This window comes from Neolamprologus multifasciatus, chromosome 23 (genome assembly GCF_963576455.1).
Source record: "Neolamprologus multifasciatus chromosome 23, fNeoMul1.2, whole genome shotgun sequence".
Lineage (NCBI taxonomy): Eukaryota > Metazoa > Chordata > Actinopteri > Cichliformes > Cichlidae > Neolamprologus > Neolamprologus multifasciatus.
This window is the reverse complement of record NC_140460.1, coordinates 35,504,284-35,525,743: the sequence shown is the minus strand read 5'-3', so window position 1 is coordinate 35,525,743 and position 21,460 is coordinate 35,504,284. Positions and strand designations below refer to the sequence as shown.

The 21,460-nt window shown below is 40.7% G+C and overlaps 1 protein-coding gene across 2 annotated transcripts in view; it reads left to right on the top strand.

The window, feature by feature from the left end:
- LOC146492076 (E3 ubiquitin-protein ligase Midline-1-like) overlaps positions 1-21,460 on the top strand; it is a 91,917-nt gene that overhangs the window by 20,340 nt on the left and 50,117 nt on the right. Inside the window, exon 1 of one of the 2 annotated variants that reach the window (XM_085150392.1) lies at positions 9,089-11,509. The exons of the other annotated variant lie outside the window; for it this stretch is intronic. The gene's annotated coding sequence lies outside the window, so the exon portion shown is untranslated. Of the gene's footprint in view, positions 1-9,088; positions 11,510-21,460 lie in introns of those variants that run through there. 2 annotated transcript variants of the gene reach the window in all.

The window sequence follows — 21,460 nt, the reverse complement described above, 5'->3', positions numbered from 1 at the left end:
ATTTGCAAAACTGGACAGTGTCTGAAAATTGCTGTGGCCAAAAAAAACGAGTTACCATTCTGGAAAAGGTTTTAAGATGTCCTAAATGGCCTGCCCAAGGAACTGAATGAGCCAACTGCAAGACTACAGGCCTTAAGCTTTTGGGAACAACCAACTGGTCACCAACTTTGCTACGACGATATAGTTGTTCGTTCTTAACAATGAATACTTCCCGTACTCTGTCTGTAATCTGTGCTGATTCTTGGGTGCTCTTAGCAAACAGGGGTGCTAAAGAGGGGTCCTCCCTTTGGAGTTGGACAATATTGCTCGGGACAACCAAGAGCTCATCAATCTCTGGTTCAGGAAGTGAATCAGCAATTTCTGTCCCCCTCACTTTTTCCTGTCTTCTCTGCATTTTACTTTTCTTTATATGCGGCCTACTGAGTCTGTCAATATCTGGAATTTCACTGTCTGCATAGGGCAACTCACTCAAACCTGGCTCTGAATGAGAAGCTTTATTACCAGACCTAGTGACTACTAGCAGACCTTCACATGCAACATGCAGATTCTTCTCTTCTCAGTCCTTCTCTGTCTTTGCTAATAACTCCCCAAGAATTGGCATGTCCCAGCCCAACACAATCTGGTAGGGAAGTTTATCCATTACTCCAACTGTAAGTACATACTCCTTTTCATTAACTTGAAGGCAAACGTTGGCAATAGGATAATCAACATTATCACCGTGAACACACCAGACTTTCACTTTACCACAAAATGTGGTGTCGCTAGGGAGACAATCTTGTCTGACAAGTGTGCGGCTACTGCCTGAATCCAAGAGGGCAACACACAGTTTTCCCTCAATGAAAACACAGATAGTGTGCTCCTGATCACTGGAGGGTACTAGAGACTCTGTTTCTTCCTCTAGCAAGTCAAAACACTGTGGTGAAAGACACATGTAAGTCTTACTGACTTGCTGACCTGGGCAATCTGCCTTAAAGTGACCTGCTTGACCACAGGCATGACACACCAACGGGCCTCTCTGCCTTGCTTCTCTAGCGTGGCTACTGCTAGTGATTGGGGAACTTTGTTTAGGGCCTTTAGCTCTGTACCCATTCCCACCCCCTGACTTACCCACCAATGCAGGGGCTGAACTGGGTTTTCCTACCATGTACCCTTTTTGTGATCGTCGGGCTGCAAGAAAAGCCTCTGCCATCTCTGCAGCTTCTTTTGAAGTGGTGGGGTTGCGCTCTTTCACCCAGGTCCTCAGCTCTGGGTTAAGAACTCTGAGAAACTGCTCCATCACTATGACATCTCCTATTTGGTCCTTTGTCTTCTCCTTTGGAAGCATCCACTTTTCATATAGGTCTTTAAGGCGCGTTCGCAGCTCTTTGGGTGTCTCATCGTCCTTCACCGTCATGTTGCGGAATCTGATTCGGTAAGTCTCAGCACTTATTTCAAATTTTTCAAGAACGGCGGTTTTTACTTTATCATAGTCCATTGTCTCTTCAGTGTCCATAGCAACATATGCCGCACGTGCTTTACCACTAAGAAGTGGAGCCAGATGCAGTGCCCATTCTTCTTGTGGCCACTGACATCCTGTTGCAATCCTCTCAAAAGTGGTTAAATAATGTTCAATATCTTCATCCTCACCATAGGGCTGCATCTTCGGGCCTTTCCAGCCGCTTACTCTGCCCAGATTGGATGACTGTGGTGCTGTGGAAGACTCGGGGGTTTCCTCTCTGTTGAACAGGTTGCTGCACCTTTTGCCGCACTGAGGGGCTCAGAGGCGTGCCGGAATCAGCTACTGCACCTTCCAACAGCATCTGATGCTCCCGGCGCTCCGACTGGACCTCCTGTTGCAGTTGGCTGAACTGGTGTTGCATTCTACGCCACCGTTCATCCTGGCGTTGTCTGTCCTGGTCTCATTTTGCCTCACGGTCAGCATGCTGTTGCATCAGGCCTTTTAATAAAGTTGAGAGCTCTGAGAGACTTTGTTCTTCCGTGCTGTGCTCACCCGTAGCTTCTGGAAGGTTGCCATCATCTTGGGCCTCCTCTGGGGGAAAATCTGTTGGCCCTTGAGGTTTCCTTGACTTGGTTGATTTCTGCATTGTTATCACCTATTGGCCTGGAGCCACTGCTGCCACCATTTGTGAGGTAGCACGACATAAGCAGCATGGAAGGTGATAAGAAGACAGCATCTGCAGACTGTTCAAGTTTCTTTTAAGTGTTCTTTATTTTCTGGCGTCGCCTTTCAACAATTATTTCACAAAAACATAAGCACCTCTCAGTCAAAATCTCACCTGCTTTATATAGAATTCTACTCACACCTGGATCTCATTAACCTCCACCATTGGGAAAACAGGGTAGACTAAATAACATAGTCTAGACAAAGACTAATTTTTCCACTTAACAAACTCATTCACCCCACTAAACAGTTTGAAAAGTCAATCTCTTCACTTACTCTGACTCATGGGGTTATTTTAAATGAAATAAACAATTTTACACAAAAGAAACACCCCTTCATTTGGTTACACCCAATTGACATAATCAGTGACATCATATCCTATAAAACCAGGAAGTACTGGGGCGGCCATTCCCACATACCTGTTTTACACATAGGACCTGTTCAGAGGAACACACAATGGTAAGTATAACCAAACTACATAAACAAATGAAAGATTCAAATCAATTAATGATGAAGTGACATTTAGCTTTAAGTACATTTGCACAGATGAAATGAATATAACCAATGCTACCACAAACAGACCCAGGATAGTATGTAGAGCCAAGGTTACATGTGCTGTGTTTACATTAAAGCATTATGATAGACTATAGGATAACAGAACACAGAAGTGTGTTCTGTTATCCTATAGTCTGAAATAAGTGTATTTCAGAAAATGTTGATCTTCCGGACTTTTTCCACACAATCAAAATCTCTAGGGTTTACAGAGAATGGTCTGAAAAAGAGACACTATCCAATGAGCAGCACTTCTCTGGGGAAAATGCCTTCTTGATGCCAAAGGTCAGGGGAGAATGGCCAGACTGCATTGAGGTGATAAGAAGGCAACAGTAACTTGTTACAACCCAGGTATGCAGCAGAGCATCTCTAAATGGTTCACAAGATATCAAACCTTTAAGCAGAAGAGCACACCAGGAGCCACATGTCAGTGAATAACAGAAAAAAGAGGCTAGAAGTCACACTGTCTCACCAAAATTGGACTATAGATGGTTAGAACCCTGGTCTGATGACTCTCAGATGGTATGGTCAGAGTCTGGCATGCATAACATGAAAGCGTGGAGCCACCTTATGTCAGTGATTCAGGCTTGTGGTGGTGATGTCATGGCGTGGAGGATATTTTCTTGGAATAAAACCTTCACCATCTGAACATCCTCTAACAGGTTACCTGAATAACATTGCTGTTCCAGTAGAAGAGCATAGGATAACAGCAGTTTTAGCTAGCCATTGCATAGCAAGCTATCACTGAGTTTGGTCACTAGCTAGCAGCAGCGTTTCATTGAAATACCAGGTGTAGGGTCAAATTCGTTTTTTATTGTAACTATTCTTAGCTGCTAAAGAAAAGTTACTCTTGATCAACAGCCATTTACTTTTCTATTTCAATAAAAATGTGTCTACTTCTACGAAAACAGGGAGCTTGTATTCAACATTTACAATGACAGGAGTCATTGCTAGCCACTGCCTTATTTGCTGTTTCTTATTTCATCACTAGCTACTATAATAGCGACATTACACTGAAATACTAGGTGTCTCAAATTTATTTGTAAGAGTGGCCTTCAGTGTAAACTTGTATTATGTGTCATCAGATGATGCACAAGTTGAATTGCTTGTAAGTGAATGCTGGGTGATAGGTATGTTTTGCAAATGCTACTGCTGCTATGCCTAAAACTAAGACAACTCACTGTCTTCGATTAGACACAAACTCACATAATATGCAATATAATTTATTTAAAAATAGTGTGCACTACATGGAGTGTACTAACAGAGCAAATTGAGGCCCCACATCTCATTTGTTTGTTATTGGAACTACTCTTTGCTGCCACAGAAAGGTTACTCTTGATCTGTAGTCATTTTATTTTCAATTTCTTTTCTTCTTTTTCCCCTTTTAGTTTATTTCCTCGTCTGCATACAAATATATCTACATCTGAGAAAAGAGAGACCTTGCATTTAGTGTTTATCATGTTGATTTCTTTATCTCCTGCACTACCCCTCCCCCCCCCTTTATCTCTTAATCTGTCTGTCTTGCCTCTTGTCCCTGGTTGCTCCCTTCCTAATGTCTGTTTTTCGAGGCTTTTCTGTGTATTAGTTTCTCGCAGATTAGATCACTTTATTTACTGAGGTCACTTGACAGAGACAGATAGCTTCCAGGCTCCACAAGAGTATCTCCTTAACAAAACACACAAAGGAGCACAACCAAAATGCAACTTCATTCCTACTTTACACCCTCTTAAATCCCAAACTGCGCTTCAAAGCAGACAATGTCTCAGCTGGTACCAGCTGTATGTCTTCGACTTCCTGATTAAAACCAGTCCTCTGCTGACCGCATGTGAACTTGCACTTAAAAAAAGGGCCAAAGGTCAGCTTCAGGTGAAATCTGTTTGGCATTTTCCAAAAGGGCTTTTACTGCAACTACAAAGATGGCCCTGTGTTTTCTTTTGGTCTTATACAAGAAGGTCTGCACTTAAGAGCAAACATAAGAAGGCCTATACAGAACATCTCCCAAGCTTCACATGAGTCATACAGTAAATACTGTTAAAGATAACAATCAGTGAAGAGGGGAGGTTTTAAGATGCTCTCCATCCAAGTCGTAAAGGTGCCTCTGGAAGATAATATGCAGATGGATCTGATGTTTTTTTAGTACGGATTGGTGGGTTTGAAAGGATTTGCATTGTTGGATACTCTACAGAATTTGTCTTTTTGCATATCGTTCACCCAGGATGTTGACCAGGGTCTATTTAAATACCTTGAAGTGCACACATGTGAGGTAAATCCTACAAATCCCAGGCTACCCACGGCGTTGCTGCCCTCTGCAAAGGTCTTGGTCATAACCCTGTCGTCTTTTATCCCTGTAATGGTCCGAGAGAGGAGACAGACCCCTCTGCATTCCTCTCATTCCTGGTAGTTGAAAGTAAAGCCTCTTTAAATTCTGAGCGGAGGCCAACCTTTCCCAAATTGAGAGTCGTCATGGGACACTTGAAAATGAAAAGGCAAGAGTACAGGCCCTATATTTTACCAAAAGATGGAGCAGCCTTCATAAAGCAGACGATAAAAATCAAGCTTGGAAATATTGCTTTGGGTTTCCATAGAAAAGCTTTTACCGTCACTAACTTTATTTTCTGTCTCATGTTTTCTTACAGCTGAAGATAAAAAAAAAAAAAGCTCTCTGGGTACAAACACAAAACCGCAGCCTTGAATACAAACAGAGTCAAACTTTCTCGGTCTCTCCGGTTTGTGAACACATCTGTGTTTCTATGTGTGTGTCAAAACATCTTCACGGAAATGACATTTCTGAACAGAATGGAAGATTTTGTGTTTTTACTAAAAAAAAAGAAGAAAAAACAATTTTTCCTTTATTTCTTGCTTTAAAAGTTATCAAATGAAGCCATTATTATTCTAATACTCAGCACCCCTTTGTCTTTTTCCACAATGACATTTGAAGCACAATCACAATACCACCAGGGGCATCACAGGGATATATAGTTCAAAGTGAAAAACAGTCACGCTGCTTTACAGCAGACCATACAAAGCTTTAGCTACTGTGTCTGCTGAGAGACTTGAATGAAGAGTCCTCGTGTTCATGTTTTAATTCCAAAGAGTGCTATTGGATAACTTCCAAGGAGAAAAAAAGTAACAGACAACCTGTCAATGCAACACAATACAGTATCCATGTCTACAGTGTTGCATCAGTGGAATAAAACATTTTGAGTCTGTGCAAGCTCAAAGACAAAACTTTGTTTCAAAGGAAAGCAAACTCTCACTTTAGTGGTACAGAAAGCTGAATAAATGGTAAGTTCAAAAATAGGCAGCAATTTTTAAAGAAATAGGTAAAGGCTGTTCACGCAAAACAATAGAACAAAATATAGTCAGATGGCAAAATAGACTGGTGATTAACATCAATCAAATGAATAATGCCAGTTTGAATAGTAAGGATGGTGTTACGGGCTCTGCTGAGATAGCGTCTGTGTGCGATATCCTGGATGGATGGAAGAGAAGTCCCACTGATCTTTTCAGCAATTCTCACCACTCTCTGTAGCGACTTCTTCTCTGGGACCCTGGAGCTGCCAAACCAGATGGAGGTACAGCTGGTCAGCACGATCTCGACAGTGACACGGTAGAAAGTGGAGAGGATGGGAGGGCGAAGGTATGCTCTCCTCATCCAGGAGCAGGAAGTACAGACACTGCTGAGTCCGTTTAACTACTGATCCTGTATGAAATGATCAGTCCAGGCTGTCAGTTATCTCTACCCCCAAAAGCTTGATGCTTTTGACTACCTCCACAGCACTGTTGTCAAGGACAAGTGTGGAATGACTGGGCTGTTTTTTCCTGAAGTTGATGATAATCTCCTTGGTCCTCTTAATGTTCAGTGTTCAGGTACAGACTATTAACACTGCACCAGTCCACCAATCGCTTCACCTCCTCTCTATAGGACAGGTCATAGCTGTTCCTAATGAGACCTACCACTGTTGTTTCATCTGCATACTTGATGATGTGATTAGAAGCAGATGCAGCGCTGCAGTCATATGTCAGCAGCGTGAACAGCAGTGGGCTCGGAACAGAGCCCTGAGGCGAGCTAATGGAGAGGGAGATGGAGCTGGAGATGCTGTTTTCCACTCTTACTGACTGAGGTGGGGATGTTCTTTATGACACAGATGTCCTCTGTGCATTTCTGGATGTAGGCAGATACAGATGTAGCATACTCCTGCCCATTAGTGTGCTGATTATCAGTGGCAGCAGCTCAGAACATGTCTGCGTGGATTCAAAGCAGTTCTGTTAGACTTCCATTAATCCCTCAGACGAAACTCTTACCTTCCTCACAAAGAGTTTTTCTCTGATTAGTAGGGGCCTATATGCAGGTATTAGCATCACAAAGATATGGTCTGATGAATTTACTGCTTGAGAACTGGTCGATGTTCGTAATTCCAACAGGAACTGGCGATCGTACACAAGTGTACTGACGTTATGTTGATTGCATAAACTGCAGTTCCTGAAATGGCCACTTGAGTCCGACTCTGAAAACATGTCAATCCTCAAATGTTAAAAGGCCCGACTTTAGAGCAGAAACAGAGTTTTGTGTTATTTATGCTTCAGCAGGAAATCTACATTGCAACGTCCATCAGGAGCGGAAACTCCTTTTAACCCTACACCGTAACCTTATATGTAACCTGACATGCACCTCCTGAGAAATGTAACTACACGCTGGGTCGATGCAGCCGGCAGTGACTTGAGTGGCGTGGACGGTTATGGTGTAGGACTAAAAGGAGTTTCAGGTTACAACGTAAGTTAGGACCCAGACTTTCCATAGAAGTCCCAATCAAGCTTAAATGTCTACTTAAGAATACAGCTTTGGTATGTGTATAGCTAGTTTCCTCAGTGGTACCAGCAGGATACTTTTGTAACTAGCTATCTATAAGTTCTTATAGTTTTCATTATTAAGTGTGCTTTTTAAGAATTTTGCTACAATTACATCACATTGTAATTGTATCACACTCTATCACACTGCACTAACCAGCAGAAAGAAATTCAATTAATGTGTTTGTATGTTACTTAGCATAGCTGACTATGCTTGCCATCTCTGTGAAGCTAATATCTTAGACTTTAAAAAGGCACTCCTGAAAGTCCAACCTTTAGCGAGACATATTTTCCAATTTCACCAGTCAACTCATGTTTATTCTTAGTTCTTAGATCGTAGGGTTATATTTTTCCTTTGACATTTCTTTTTTTTTTACTAACTGCATGTGCTTTTACTTTTCCTTCTTCACATAGCGAGGGAACACTTCACGTCTTGCCGGCCTGGTAAAGAGTGTTCAGAAAGTGAGTGGTCTTGCTCTCTTGCCGGCAACTGACCCGAGATGGAAACTCTTTCCTTGTCCTTTTCCAAAAGAGCATTCTTTAGCAGCAGCCTCACCTCGACTGATCCCACTCCAACCGCCAGAAATACACACCAGAATCCTGCAACCGCAGCAAACACACACACACACTGAGCATACACATACACTTTAGTGAACTTAGTCTAGGGTTTGGAATATGAAAATGTTCCCTGATGTTTAAAAAATTCACTAAGCATGCCATACTTTCCCACTTTAAGCGTATTTTACCACTTTGGCTCTAAATGACCTTATAAGAACTCCAAAAACACATTATCTAATAGGAATCTGTTAAACGCGCCAGTGAAACGAAATGCCAAGCATTGACAGTTTTAGGCATGCTGTTTGGGACTTAGCAGACCCAAACAAACAGGTTTATCTGGCATATTCAACATATTTTCAAGCCAAAACATACAAGCATACAAGATAGAGTTAAACCCACAATCCACTGCAAGAGCAGGAACCATGTTCTACACTCAAAAACTAGAGGAGTCACTTCTCTAGGGCAAAATGTTAGGGATTATTGCAGATAAGCTAGCAATGAGCTGCTTGCTATCAAGGGTTTTTTTTAAACATAAACTGTAGACTTCTTAAAAATGGTTTTGATTCAGACTTTCTGCCATTTCTCACACATAATCGCTTTCTCAAAGTGAACTGTCCACTGCGTTTCAGACAGGTAGGCTTTCCAAGCAGCTGAAGATTCTGGATCAAAAATTGCAGTAATGACAGGCCAGCGTGGGCTGTGTGTGCGACTGACTTGCATCTTGGAGATTAATTTAAGCTGCTTTCCTTGTGGGCTGTGTTAAAAAAAAAAAGGAAAAAAAGGAGGAGATTGTTTTTATGGGGAGCAGCCAAAACAGCTGAGGTTTCAAGGTGGAGGGAGAGAGGGAGCATTGGGGAGGCATTTAAATAAATTACAGAGGGTGAATTTGTGATGAGGACGTGTCAGGGGTGGATAGATGGAAGGTAATACACAGGTGTCTCATGTGTAGTGGATTTTACTCATCTCCAATACAAAGAGAACTTCATTTGACAAATATTTAACATATTTGTTGAAGTGTTCTTACTTTGAACTGCTGTTGATGGCATTCGCCTTTAGTACAGCTTCCACTATGCTTGTTATTCTCCTAGTAAATGACAAATCACGGTCACGACATTTATACTACACTGTGGTTTTAAGCTCCCTAGCATAAACAATGTTCTTCCTCACTAACTGCTATTAACTGTAGCACAGCTGGTATAAATTAAAGTTAAATGTCAAATTCAACTGGTGTCTTTAGGGGTCATTGACCACAACGATGATAAACATAGTGTCAGGATGTAATATGCAATAAGAGACTTCCTCATCTTCTTGCTGCACTTGTATTTCAAGCAATTCAGTTTGTAACTTTTATTCAACAAAAGTCAGACATACATATTATTATTTTGAAGTGAATAATGTAAAACTTGTAGGCCCACACGTCAACACAAATCCCTATCCTGATGAGGACACACATCAGGTCTTTTGTTCAGTACTGGCACCAGTGTAACCGATCAATACAGTGATTCGTCTTTAGAAACATGCACAGTTAGAAAATGGAGCCTTAAATCCTGACAGCTCAACATGTGATTTGTGGACCAGTTTAAGTTCAGGCTCTGGATTCTTGGCTTCCTTCGTGTTTTGCATTGCAAATCTCCAAACAAATTAGCTATAATCAGAAATGTAATCTTAGCAATGTTTTTTACAACAGTTTTTATGTCCTCCATTATGCTTAACTACCAAACAATACCTGAAACTATGAAAGGGTTGTGATGCCTTTAAAGCAAAAGTTAATGCTGCAACTGTGAAAAATGCTATGCAAACGGAAAACTACTTTACTACCACTTTACTAGCAGTTGGCAAATGTTTGCAGACAAGTAGGCATCTTCAGACAAACTATGGACAACTGTGGCAATCTGAAGTTTGGTTCACCAGGCATTGTAAACAAACAAGCTTAGCAAACAATTTCACCTACCAACCTCCAGCAACCATTTGCCAACTACTTGCGAAATATAGATTTTCTCCAGTGACAGGAGGCTATTGGGCGGTCACTGATGTACTCTAAACCTGGATGACCCAGACTTTAGTGATCGGCTTCAGGGTTCCAGCTGCCTACAGCAAACACTCAGGAAGTTTGTTCTTTCTATACCAAATGGTGGTTGGCACCCAGTTGCCAACTGGGGCAACAATCTTGGCCTGAGTGACTGGGGTGTAAATATAAGCTAGCTCGATTAACAAGCTGCATAATCTGTATGTGCTGGAAGCACTAACTGGTGCAAAGCTATGGGCTAATATGATACTGCACTTTAATATACCAAGAATAGACCTGAAACTTCTTGGACAATCTGTGCCACATAAGCAAGCCATATCTCTCATGATTAAAAGTATTATAGTTATCATCTATGCCAATCAAAACAGCCCTACCTCTAACTTTTAGCCTTAAAAATATCCAACAGGAGAAGTTATGAAAATGTGTCTACTATAAGGCTGTTACGGGGAAAGTATCCATAAACACCCCAAATGCTTCGTGTATCTGTAAGCGTGTATTTTAATGCTATGAAGTTGGGCATTTTAACACGACAGCCTGTGGGGACTTTCTCTTTTCTAGCATTTCAGGCTCAAGTAACCACTCTTGGAGCTGCTGTTACTGGCTTCATTTTTCACTCCCGGAGGTTTGGCCATTTAGAGGGCACTTGAAGTGACTGAGAGATGCAGTAAATATTTGCAAGACAAAAACATAAACCCAGCAAAATAATCTGGAGTCTTTTTATTTGTTCAATTATTGCATCTGAGACTAAGCAATTATTTGAAAATCCACTCTTGAGAACTATGGGATGTTTTTTTTTTGTGCTCATCACACTTGGAATATGAATTTGCATGCAAAGCATATTACAGCAAGGATAAGTAAACATGGACACCCAATGTCTGTTTGTATGACTGCAAGGACACTTGCACACACAGCGGGCCCTGACTCCACCCCCCAGCAGTTCAGTGATTGGCCTACTTTGAGACAGAGCAGCTCGCTGGCAGATTTGAATACAGGGAAACAGAAAGGGAGGAATGGACAGAGGAGGAGGGGATAAAGAGAGGGGGGCGGTACACTACTTTGTCCCGTCTCTCTCTCTCTCTCTTTCTCTGTACCGGGTCAGGATGGAAAGGCTTACACAGGCAGGGGAGGAAACATGTCATGAGAGGTGATGACACAGCCACGGAGACGCATCCACATCCTCTCTGACTCCCAAGTTTGCTGCTCGCTGCTGCTTTTGCCACTGCTGCTGCTGCTGTTTCTGCATCCCACAGAGGAGAGAGAGAGAGCCAAAGATAGCTGACATTCCCTCCCCCCCCCCACTCCTCTCTCTCTTCCTCTCTTTTTCACTTTTGTTTGTGGATGATGGGATTTTAATCATGTGGAAGGTAAGGAACAGGAAGAAGAGAGGGGAGTTTGATTTGTATTTATTTAGTTTTTTGTATGTGTGTGTGCTTACTGTATGGAGGTGTGGGAGGTGTGGGCTGTCTCAGAGGGAGTTCTTCTTAGAGTAGTTTACTTAAGTCTCCCAGTCCCTGGGGGATTCCCGCATGTTTTCACCCTCCATCTCAGATCAGACTGTATTCTCAGTGGAAATAAGGAGTGGAAGCATTCAGTGCCAGCATTGCTGGAATGATAATGACAGAGGGGTGGCTTCAGGACTGAGCCAGTGAGTAGTGTGGAGCCAGTCTGTATGGTGGTTGAAAAGAAACTTGTGAAGAAACAGTTGCTGGACAGACATTTATAGCGAGGAGTTCTGAAGAACTTCAGCTTTTAATTTGGGCTCGTGGTCCTCCATGAAGTGTGGCAGCTTCCACAGACACGAGCAAATCAGCTGATCCCACTTTAAGAGGTCGACAGGTATTAGCTGTAAAACTTTGGCAGCTTACCAAAAAAAGTCTGTGTGTGGGCATTGTTACGTAGCATGTGAGTCTGGCTTTTTGTGACCCAAATTCAAAGAGCCACTGGATATTTTGGTGGTTGCTTGAAGCGCCGGCACACATAAAGGAGACAGGAGAAAGTGCCTTGAAGGATGGTTAAAAGTGCGCTCGTACTTGAGTACTTGAGTGTGTAAGAGCAGCTTCAGAGGTCCCAAATGTTTTGTCTGCTTTCCACTAAAGTGTGCAGGGAGTTTGACAGCGTTAATTTGAAAGGGGAGATGTTTATCTGTACTGTCCTCCCCAATTCCTTCCTCCTCGTTTGAAAGCCCTGTATGTGCAGATAGGATAAAACACCTTCGTATACAGGTTAGCTGCACTACATGCTCTACACGTTGTTCACATCCGCACAAGTCGCTCATTCTGTGTTTTTAAGCCTCCCAGAGGTCAAGTTATTGAATTTCTCTGTGCTGAGCCGTGTTAAGTACACATCAGTGCATGTGTGTGAGAGCGTGCATGCATCTTGTGCGTGCTGAATCATGTGGGTGACAGCTGGATAACATGGGCTCAGGGCTGCGAGTGCTTTTTCTCACCTGCGGTGGCTCAGTGAGATCAAGGAAATCCAGGATTCTGTGTTTGATCAGACAGTGGAGAACTTGAGGAAGGGGAGGTCACTGTAGCCTAACTTGAGGCCTTAAGTAAGCAATCAAATGCATTAAATAGAAGTAGGTGCTGCTCACTTTTAGTGATAGTTTATGTTGAAGTTGGAAATGGCTTTAACCTCATGAGGTCTGATGTAAAGTAACTCTAACCCCTAACCATATAGTCTTCATAAAATAGAACTTTTTGGTGGGGAAAAAAGTAAATAGTTTATGATTGCTATGATTTATAAACCCAAGTATTTTTTTCCGTACAGGTCAAAGTTTGGTCACCAGCAGATTACCACAGTTGTCCATAGTTTGTTTGGAAGATGCCAACTTGTCTGAAAACACTTAGTTTTCGGTTTGTGTAGCACTTTTCACAGAGACTGTTCACCATTAATTGTAACTGTCTATGCACAGCAAATCCAGCATGTCCAAATTAACACTGTCAGATTTGATTTCAACACTATTAAAGTGTCTATATGGGTCCACACCAGAGAGTGTTCATTTAACTCTTTTTGGAGAGTTGGTATGTTAACTCTGATTTAGTGTTAAACACCAAATCTGTCTGGAGTTGATAATTTAACACTTGGTGTTAAGAGTTTATACATTAACTCTCAAAGAGTATTTTAGTTTAACTACGTAAGAGTTATCTTCTAATTAATTCTAAAAAGCGGGAATTTTACTGTTCTGAACTTCTAGAAATTTCTTTTGGAAATAAACATTTACTAAAAAGATGCAATGGTTTTTGAAAAACATTTATTCTGAACTGTGCACCACAATTTCAAAACATTTTCTAAAGATGTAACAGTCTACATGTTCTCACTTTCATTAGAATTTTGTTTATCAAAAGATCTGACATAGGTGAGCTGGTAAATGCAAATAACAGCATTCTCATCACTTATTTCTTCAATACAATATACATGTCCTTCATTCATCACTTTGTGGAACTTCAACGCACTTCTGCTCTCCCCCATATTCCATCTTCACAAGCATATCCTATGTGGAGAGTGAATAAAAATTAGTTGACACTAATTAATGGCACAAATCAATTGAAGCACAGTAAAAAAAAAAAAGGAATCCTTTTTGAGCCACTACTTGTGTAAAATATTTTCCCAAAAGACAAGGACACAGGCAACAGGTAATACTGAACTAAATGTAAAACCTCAACCTTTTTCATTTTTACCTAAACCGTGTGCACAAAACTGGAGGAATCTAAGTGCTAACGTAGAACTCAGTCGGGACATCTGCTACTGCTGTTTGCTCGTTTTTTATGGGAGATCGTTTTCAGGCTTCAAGTAGCACCATTATACCAACATTTCATATTCTAGACATTGTTTTAGGTGTATTTGACCAAAGGTTTGACTGAAAATTCACATGCAAGCTTTTTTTCAAGGCTGTGGTATTTGCCCGCAAACAATACCTTTCAGCTAGCTAAAACAGAATATTATGCTATCAGCGAGCAACATGACTAATGCCTTTCACACAGCTTTGTCTCAACTCCAAAGAGCCACAGAAGTAAAAGCTAATAATAATAATTGAAACAATCTTTGAAAAAATGACTTACCAAGCATGGCAAACAACTCAAATATGTAGAGCAAAATGTTCTGAAACGGCTTCACTTCAGCTTCGATTGGAGCCGTGCTGGGGGCGGAGTCTGTGAATTTACTCTATTAGTGTCATAGCCCCTGTAGGAGTTCAGAGTTAAGAGGTCAAGAGTTAATGTTTCCATTGTAACACCTCCAGATTTGAAATAGAAACACTCATTTTTAACACTCGATTTTAACTACTGTCATTTTACACCTCAGAGTTACATTAAAAGAATGTGACTCTACTTAGAGTAAAATTAACTCTAAGACTACTAACACCAAAACATTTAACACTTTTGAATTTGCTGTGTGGAAGTCACATGGAAGTGAAATGATCCAATCCATCCAAATATAGCAGTACTTATGTGCTCAACATAAGTTGCCATATTCAAAGTCTGCATTGACATGAATAGACTAGGCAAAACAAAAAGACCCTCTCTGTACTTGGTCCTTAGCTGTCACTTTGCCGACCAATATAGCAACAATAGCATTGTTACGGTTTCTTTTCCTGTTTCCCCCCGACATGTTTCATTGAGACATTGTCAGCCTGGGCAGGCTTGACTGAAGCATCTTAGGTTTCAAACCCCCCCTTTCTCTCCCGTGAATGAAGACTGAGCGTGGGAACTATGTAGACAAATATAGCAAATGCTGATTTTTTTTCATTTGTTTTCCTTCTTGGAGCATATCTGTCAGTTTATGTAAACTTGACTCGGGGATAAGGTGCACTCTTAAACTTTGAGCGTTGCTGATGTAAAACGGATGGCTTGGTTTCTTTGAAGAAGAGCTGTGTGAGGTATTTATAGACAGTGTAGCCTCTAGTTTTGAGAAGCAGGAAGCATTAATGGACTGCAAGCTAAGCAACGTGCTGCTATTTACAGGGTTGGAAGCCAAATATATTTTAATCCGAGACCCACAGATGAAGAAAATGTAGGGTAAGTTGTGTCACCGTTTTACCTCGCTGTATGGCAGTCCTTTCTGATGAGATACTGAGGCCAACCTCTTCAGAAACACCCTAGACAAAAAAATAACTTAATTTTTCTTCCAGAACACTGGTTGCTGATCAACTACAGCTTTGACTTTAGTATTCTCACAACATATTCTCACTTCCAGCTCAACAGTCATTTTTAATCACAAACCCCATCTCCTCTTAAAATTTTATTGTTGTCTTCTCCTGAGGTAGCTGGGGCCTCAAGTTAGGAAACATGTTTGTTTTTTTTTAAACTATTTTACTTTTGTTTTAGACTTTACCTTTTCTGAAGCTGTTTGTTTACATCATTTTTCCACTCGTAGCCTAACCACTCTGGAGCCCAAAGTCAGTGTTTGACATCAGAGTTCGTCAAAGTTCCTCAAATTTAAAATTTTTGGCGGTTTCCATGTTGTTTTCTTTTATTTAGCCTGATGTTAGCATATTTGGACAAGAGAGTTATGTGCTCAATTATCAACTAATGCTAGCAAGCGTGGTTAGCCAGCTGTATCCATAAACTGTTGATTGCAATTAGGGCTGCCACGATTAGTTGACTAGTCACGATTACGTCGACTATCAAAATCGTCGACGACTAATTTAATAGTCGACGTGTCGTTTGAAGCTTTGTAAGATCCCAAAAGACGCAGGAATAAGTAGTATTTAAGAGTGTAATAATGGACTGAAACAGAAGATGGCAGCACTGCATGCACAAGGATGACAGCTGCCGTTAAACTCCGAAGAAGAAGAAGCAGTGTCCCAGAATTCATAGCGCAGCCCTGCTCAGTTTATCAAGGCACCACATATTTTCAAAAGCGCTCCAGAGTTTTCAGAGACGTCTGTTACCCACCAGCTCGATAGCTAGCCTGGGGCAAGGCTCTCTAGAGCCGATGAGAACACATACCTTAAACACTTAAAGCTGTAAGCTAATGATAGTTATATAAGAGCAGACGCATGCTGGTGCAATAAGCTGTACGTTTTACATCCAATGGATGCATGATCTGATTAGTCGACTAATCGCAAAAATAATCGGTGACTAGTCGACTATCAAAATAATAGTTTGTGGCAGCCCTAATTACAATGCACAGACAGATACTGTATCTGCTAATTACTGCAAGTGTCAGACTAATCAATATCACCAAAACTCAAGACTGCTGTACTTTGCATGTGTCTTCACTAGGAGTCGTGTCACTAAGTCCATTTGAATCTGATAAAAAGTCTAACCAATCATGGTACCAGTTGATGAGGCTCTCTAAAATTCTTGAATGATCGGACTCTAAGGTAAAGCACTGCAAAAGTACAATTAGGATATTGATTTTGGTGGTTAGGTTGCTGTTATTTTGCTAGCAACAGTGTATAAAGCAGCACACTACTTAGTTTCTCCAAAGTGGGGGCATGCTGCAGGTACAGGTACCAATTATGGAAAAGCACTTCATATGACCTAGCTTCAAAGAAAGTGCAATAACGCTTTGATCGCAAGAAAAAAATGTATTCCAGAAAAACTTTGGTGGCTAATGCCGTGACAAGCAGACAGCAGTGCTGCCCCCAAATATTCTGTTATTTCACAAGCATGTAGTATCCATGATAAAACGGGGAGGTAGAACTCCTGAGAGTCTTCAAAGCGTCAGCAGTTGCCTACTTCAGACGCTCGAGGGGTGAACTGCTAATTGCTATCTAAACACGCTTCAAAAGGGACAAGACATACTGGATTCCTTTCTCTCTCTTGCTCTCATTCTCGCTCTATTTCCACTCCAGATCAGTTCATTTTATCCACCCCAGTGCGTTCTTTAATCACCCACTGGATAAGATGAGAGTGTTGCTATGGAAACATCAGAAACGGTGACAATGAGCACAATCGGTTCAGTGAGAGTTGGCAGCTTGTGCAGTCCTGTGGAGAGGATAAGTGGATCCTCAAACTTTTTATTTTAAAGTTGTCAGGAGCCTCAACAGTGTGCTGCAGTGTGGTATTAGACAAGTTTCAACATTTTAACTATATAAATATGAAATTGACAATGCTTGTACGACTATCAGGCTATTACACAGTTTGTTCCACTTAATGGAGGCTGAAGTGTAGCCTTTTTGTCTGATCTGCAGTCGAAATAATTCATGTTTATACTAAAAGGTTGAGTGGAGGATTATACCACGGTGCAGTGACCCAGCACTGCAAATAACTTTCCACTAATGTGGCAATATGGTCTGTAAAACCTGTGATACTGAATCTCTCTGAACAGTAACACAGAGAAATGGAAGAAGAAAAATGAAAATATATAAATAAATAAGTGACGTCGAACTCTTCTTTAAAATCTAAATCCTTGTTTCGTTCGCTAAATGTAAATGACAGTTTTGCTTGTCTGACTAAATTAATGAGTGGCCACACATTCTGCATGATGCTTCCCCGCTGAACAAGTAGTTGTTGTATTGCCTGGTGAATTTGGAAATCATAACTAAAAAATATACTGATAAGAGTCGGCCTGTAGTATGGAGTAGAGTGATGTTACCGTTGTCAAATTTATGATAAAAACAGCCTGAAATTTTACGGATAAAATCTGAAGATTTAATCTAGCATCCTTAAACAAATCAGTTCAATTTCTGTAAGTCTCTTTGCACATTGTTAATGGCATTTTTTTGCTTTCTGGGTCATTTGATTCCACATATTATCAGCTAAGAACCTTTGACTATTTCACCATGAAATAATAAAAACACAAAACCTAAACTAAATCCGTAGACTGTAAAAGATGGACATAGCCATGTGACTACACTCACTGATATTGTCGCCTATGGATTTCTAATTATTCTAGCATCATAGTTGTTGCCATCTTGGCTTTCTGGAACCAGAAGTTATCACATTAATAGCTAATGCTAAGCAGTTTGATTAGCAAGCTTTAAAGATAACTACTAATCAGTGCTAAGTAACATATTTAATATATTACACCAAAATTCAAGCAGACTTTCTGGTTTAGCAACATAGAAAACAATGTAGTTTGTCACATCATTGTATTCAAAATGCTAAGTGTGTTCAGAAGTCCAGTTCAGCAACTCAGGTTAGCAGGAGGTAAAGCTAGCAGACAGCAATCAGGCACAGTTGTCTTTGTTGGCACACAATGATTTCTGCCATGCATTAAAAATCTGAATGCTCTGAGCTAACCTCTCCCAAGTTCGAAATGCTGCTTTCAGTCTTTGTAAACTTGCTACATTTTCTGTTTAAAATTTTTTTCTTAAAATGTGTTTAGAATTTCATCACTTCAACTGGCATCCATCAACTCACTCTTAGGTATGCATTAGAGTCTTGGTAGGTTGGAGTCTTTGTCTTATGTGGGCAGCATGAATTAACTTTTGGAGCCATCCTTAATTAGGTCATACTTTCTCAGAGTATTAAAAAGATACAAAAATGAAGATCCCAAAGATCAGCACTGCTTTTAAATTGTTTATGTAACATGAAGTTTCAGTTTTACTAATGGAAGGCAAAATCAGTGATCCTCTCAGCATGCTGCCTGAAAAAACACCCCTTCACAGGTGTCAGGTTGGGGTGTTCGGTTCTGAAAAAACATTGCGGACATTTGATACGCATCAAGGGACTTACTCAATCAGCTGCGGCTCGGCAGATGTGTTTGGAATATCCATCATTCTTGAGGTCTTGGATAGGTTGAATACCATCATGCTTTTTGACATTCCTAACCTTCCAGTTCAACATAAACACAGATGACTTGAAGCCTTGTATTAAAAATCTAGTATAATTGTTAGCATATTCCACATCTCTGGTGTCATGACACAAGGTGCCCTGTGGAACAGGGTCATTTAGGCATTTCAGGCAGGTTAAACGGAGTTTATATAGAAGTAATCAGCTTTTTCTTGAAGAAGCAGATGTCCAAGGTGACTGCTTGACCACAACTTAACAAATTCTCAACAAGATGAAATCCTAATTTCCAACAAGTTAAAAATCTTCAAACACAAAAGAAAATCTGAGTTTTTCCACAGAGAAATCTGTGCACAACTATAAGATATTCATTGTTTTATGTAGGAAAGCCTTAATAACATGTAAATGTAACTCGATAAGAAGGATATTTTGCATCAGTAATCTTAATTGCCCTGAATAGTTCCCGAAAACAAGATCTTTTTGCATGCTACACTGCATGAGTCGTGCAAATGGTGCATGAGTGGTGTTTATCCCACTAGTGCTCTGTTCATGCATGCAAACACTGGCTTACCTAATCTTTACCAGCTCTCTGGGGCCATTTTCACATTGAAAACATTTCATTATCCAATCAAAGTTGCTATGATAATTTAGCACTTCAGGGCATAACCACAGTTTAATCACTTTCATCTCCACTAGGGGATCCTAAGCACACATTTTGAGGCAGCATTAAGGCATTTTAGAATAATTGTGCTCATGGAAGGAGACATTAACTAAACATGTAGTGTCTGGAAATGCAACATATGAGGGTTCAGTGAGTGCTTTCTTTTCTGCAGTCAGTCTTATGTCAAATAGCCAACTGAGGATCTTACTGTACAGTTTGAAAAGTGAACCAGAAGTAACGTTGAAGTGCATCAGCTTTTAAGGATCGGACAGTAAATGGCACTTAACTGAACTGTTGCTGTGGTGAATTCTATTACAGTGTGAATTCAAGCTAGCACTATTGTGATGTGTGATTATCAAAAGGTGTCAGAAAGGTGTGACGTTTTGCTTCCAGCTAAGTGTAGGGTGTTTTTTTTCTACTCCAATTCAAAAAGATGACTATTACACTCATTTTCAGCTCTGTATTTTTGCTCTTGAACTCTACTAAAGTCACATTGCGTGATTCAAAGTTCAAAATGACACTTGTTCATGTATGATGAGCCTTGGCGCAGTCATCCACTTCATCTCTGAAGCAGACTGTTTTAGCTGCCTTTCCCCTTCCTTTAAGCCGACTTTCTTCTAATTGGCAGACCGCATTAGGGATAACCCCTGTGACATCATTTAGAGTTGAGAGTAGAAAAAATCAGAAACAAAGTGTTTAGAGCTGCTGATTACACATGCTTATTGTTGAACCTTTGGCCACAGATAGAGCCTAAAACAGCGCTAACCGTTCTGGCACACAGTGAGAATTGTGCGATTAATTTTCCATAAAATGTTTTACATTTATTTATTGCATGAATTTATGGGCAATATGTTGAGATCACCAGGTTTTAAAAGTTATATAGGAGATAGAAATCCTTTACTAATAGATGATGAAGGCACCTTTGTGTGTTTGCATGCGGTGGGAGAGTAAGGATCATTCTCCCTGACAAAAACTGTCCTTGACAACTACAGCTTTTGAGCTGTTAACATAATCTCCGCCCCCCTACTGCCCTCCATTTTCACATGCGCCACTGTACCCAATCTGGGTCACACAAGTGAGATCCCAGACAGACCCTGCCACACACGCACCGGCTCACACACGCACCCACACCACATTCACAAATGTCACCCTTTATTATAATCACTAATAGCCTCTGCATCCCAGACTATCACCAGCCAATCGTGTTAGGTGTGACTGACCGCTTCGAAACATGAAAGGCCGGGATTGGTCACAGCCAGTATTGTAGGAAGCTGATTAGGGATCAGCATGGCAGGGTATCTGGAATCAGACAAAAGCTTTTAGTGTGTGCGTGCGTGTGGCAACTGCTAGTGTTGGTAACTTGTTAAATATCCAGTCTCATACTGTAGTGAACATGAAGGAGAAGTTAGGGAGGTAGAAGGAAGGAAGGAAAGGAAAAGGAAAAAGATTGAGTTCTAATCCTCCCTTGAATTTGACATCTAACACTCAAAAAGCTTTTTTATATTTAGCGAACTGATTTGTTTGGACTTCGCTAGCTTCAACTCTGGGCATGTTCATCACCCAACTTTTCCGCCCTCTGTCCTAGTTGGATTTATGACAACTACACCTGTGAGCAAGGCTGTTGAATATATAAAATGAATATTCTTGCACTTCAAGATTTATTACATACAAGACGAGCCAGAAGGCTAACAGTGCAGGAAAACATTGTAGAAAAATGCTGGATGCAGGAAGATACTATGTAACATGATGATGTACCAGCTCAACAATTTTCAGTTAACAGAATTTACATTTAAATTTGTAAGTTTATTATAAAATGTTACTTTTTACAGTTTTGTCATGGTGATAGTCACGAACACTGCAACATACTTTAGTAACTGAGCACAGTATTGAGGCATGCATTCTGATATGAAGTATAAACATAATGCAACACTTGTAGCACAACTAAATATTTTAGCTAATGTAATAATTTGGACCTG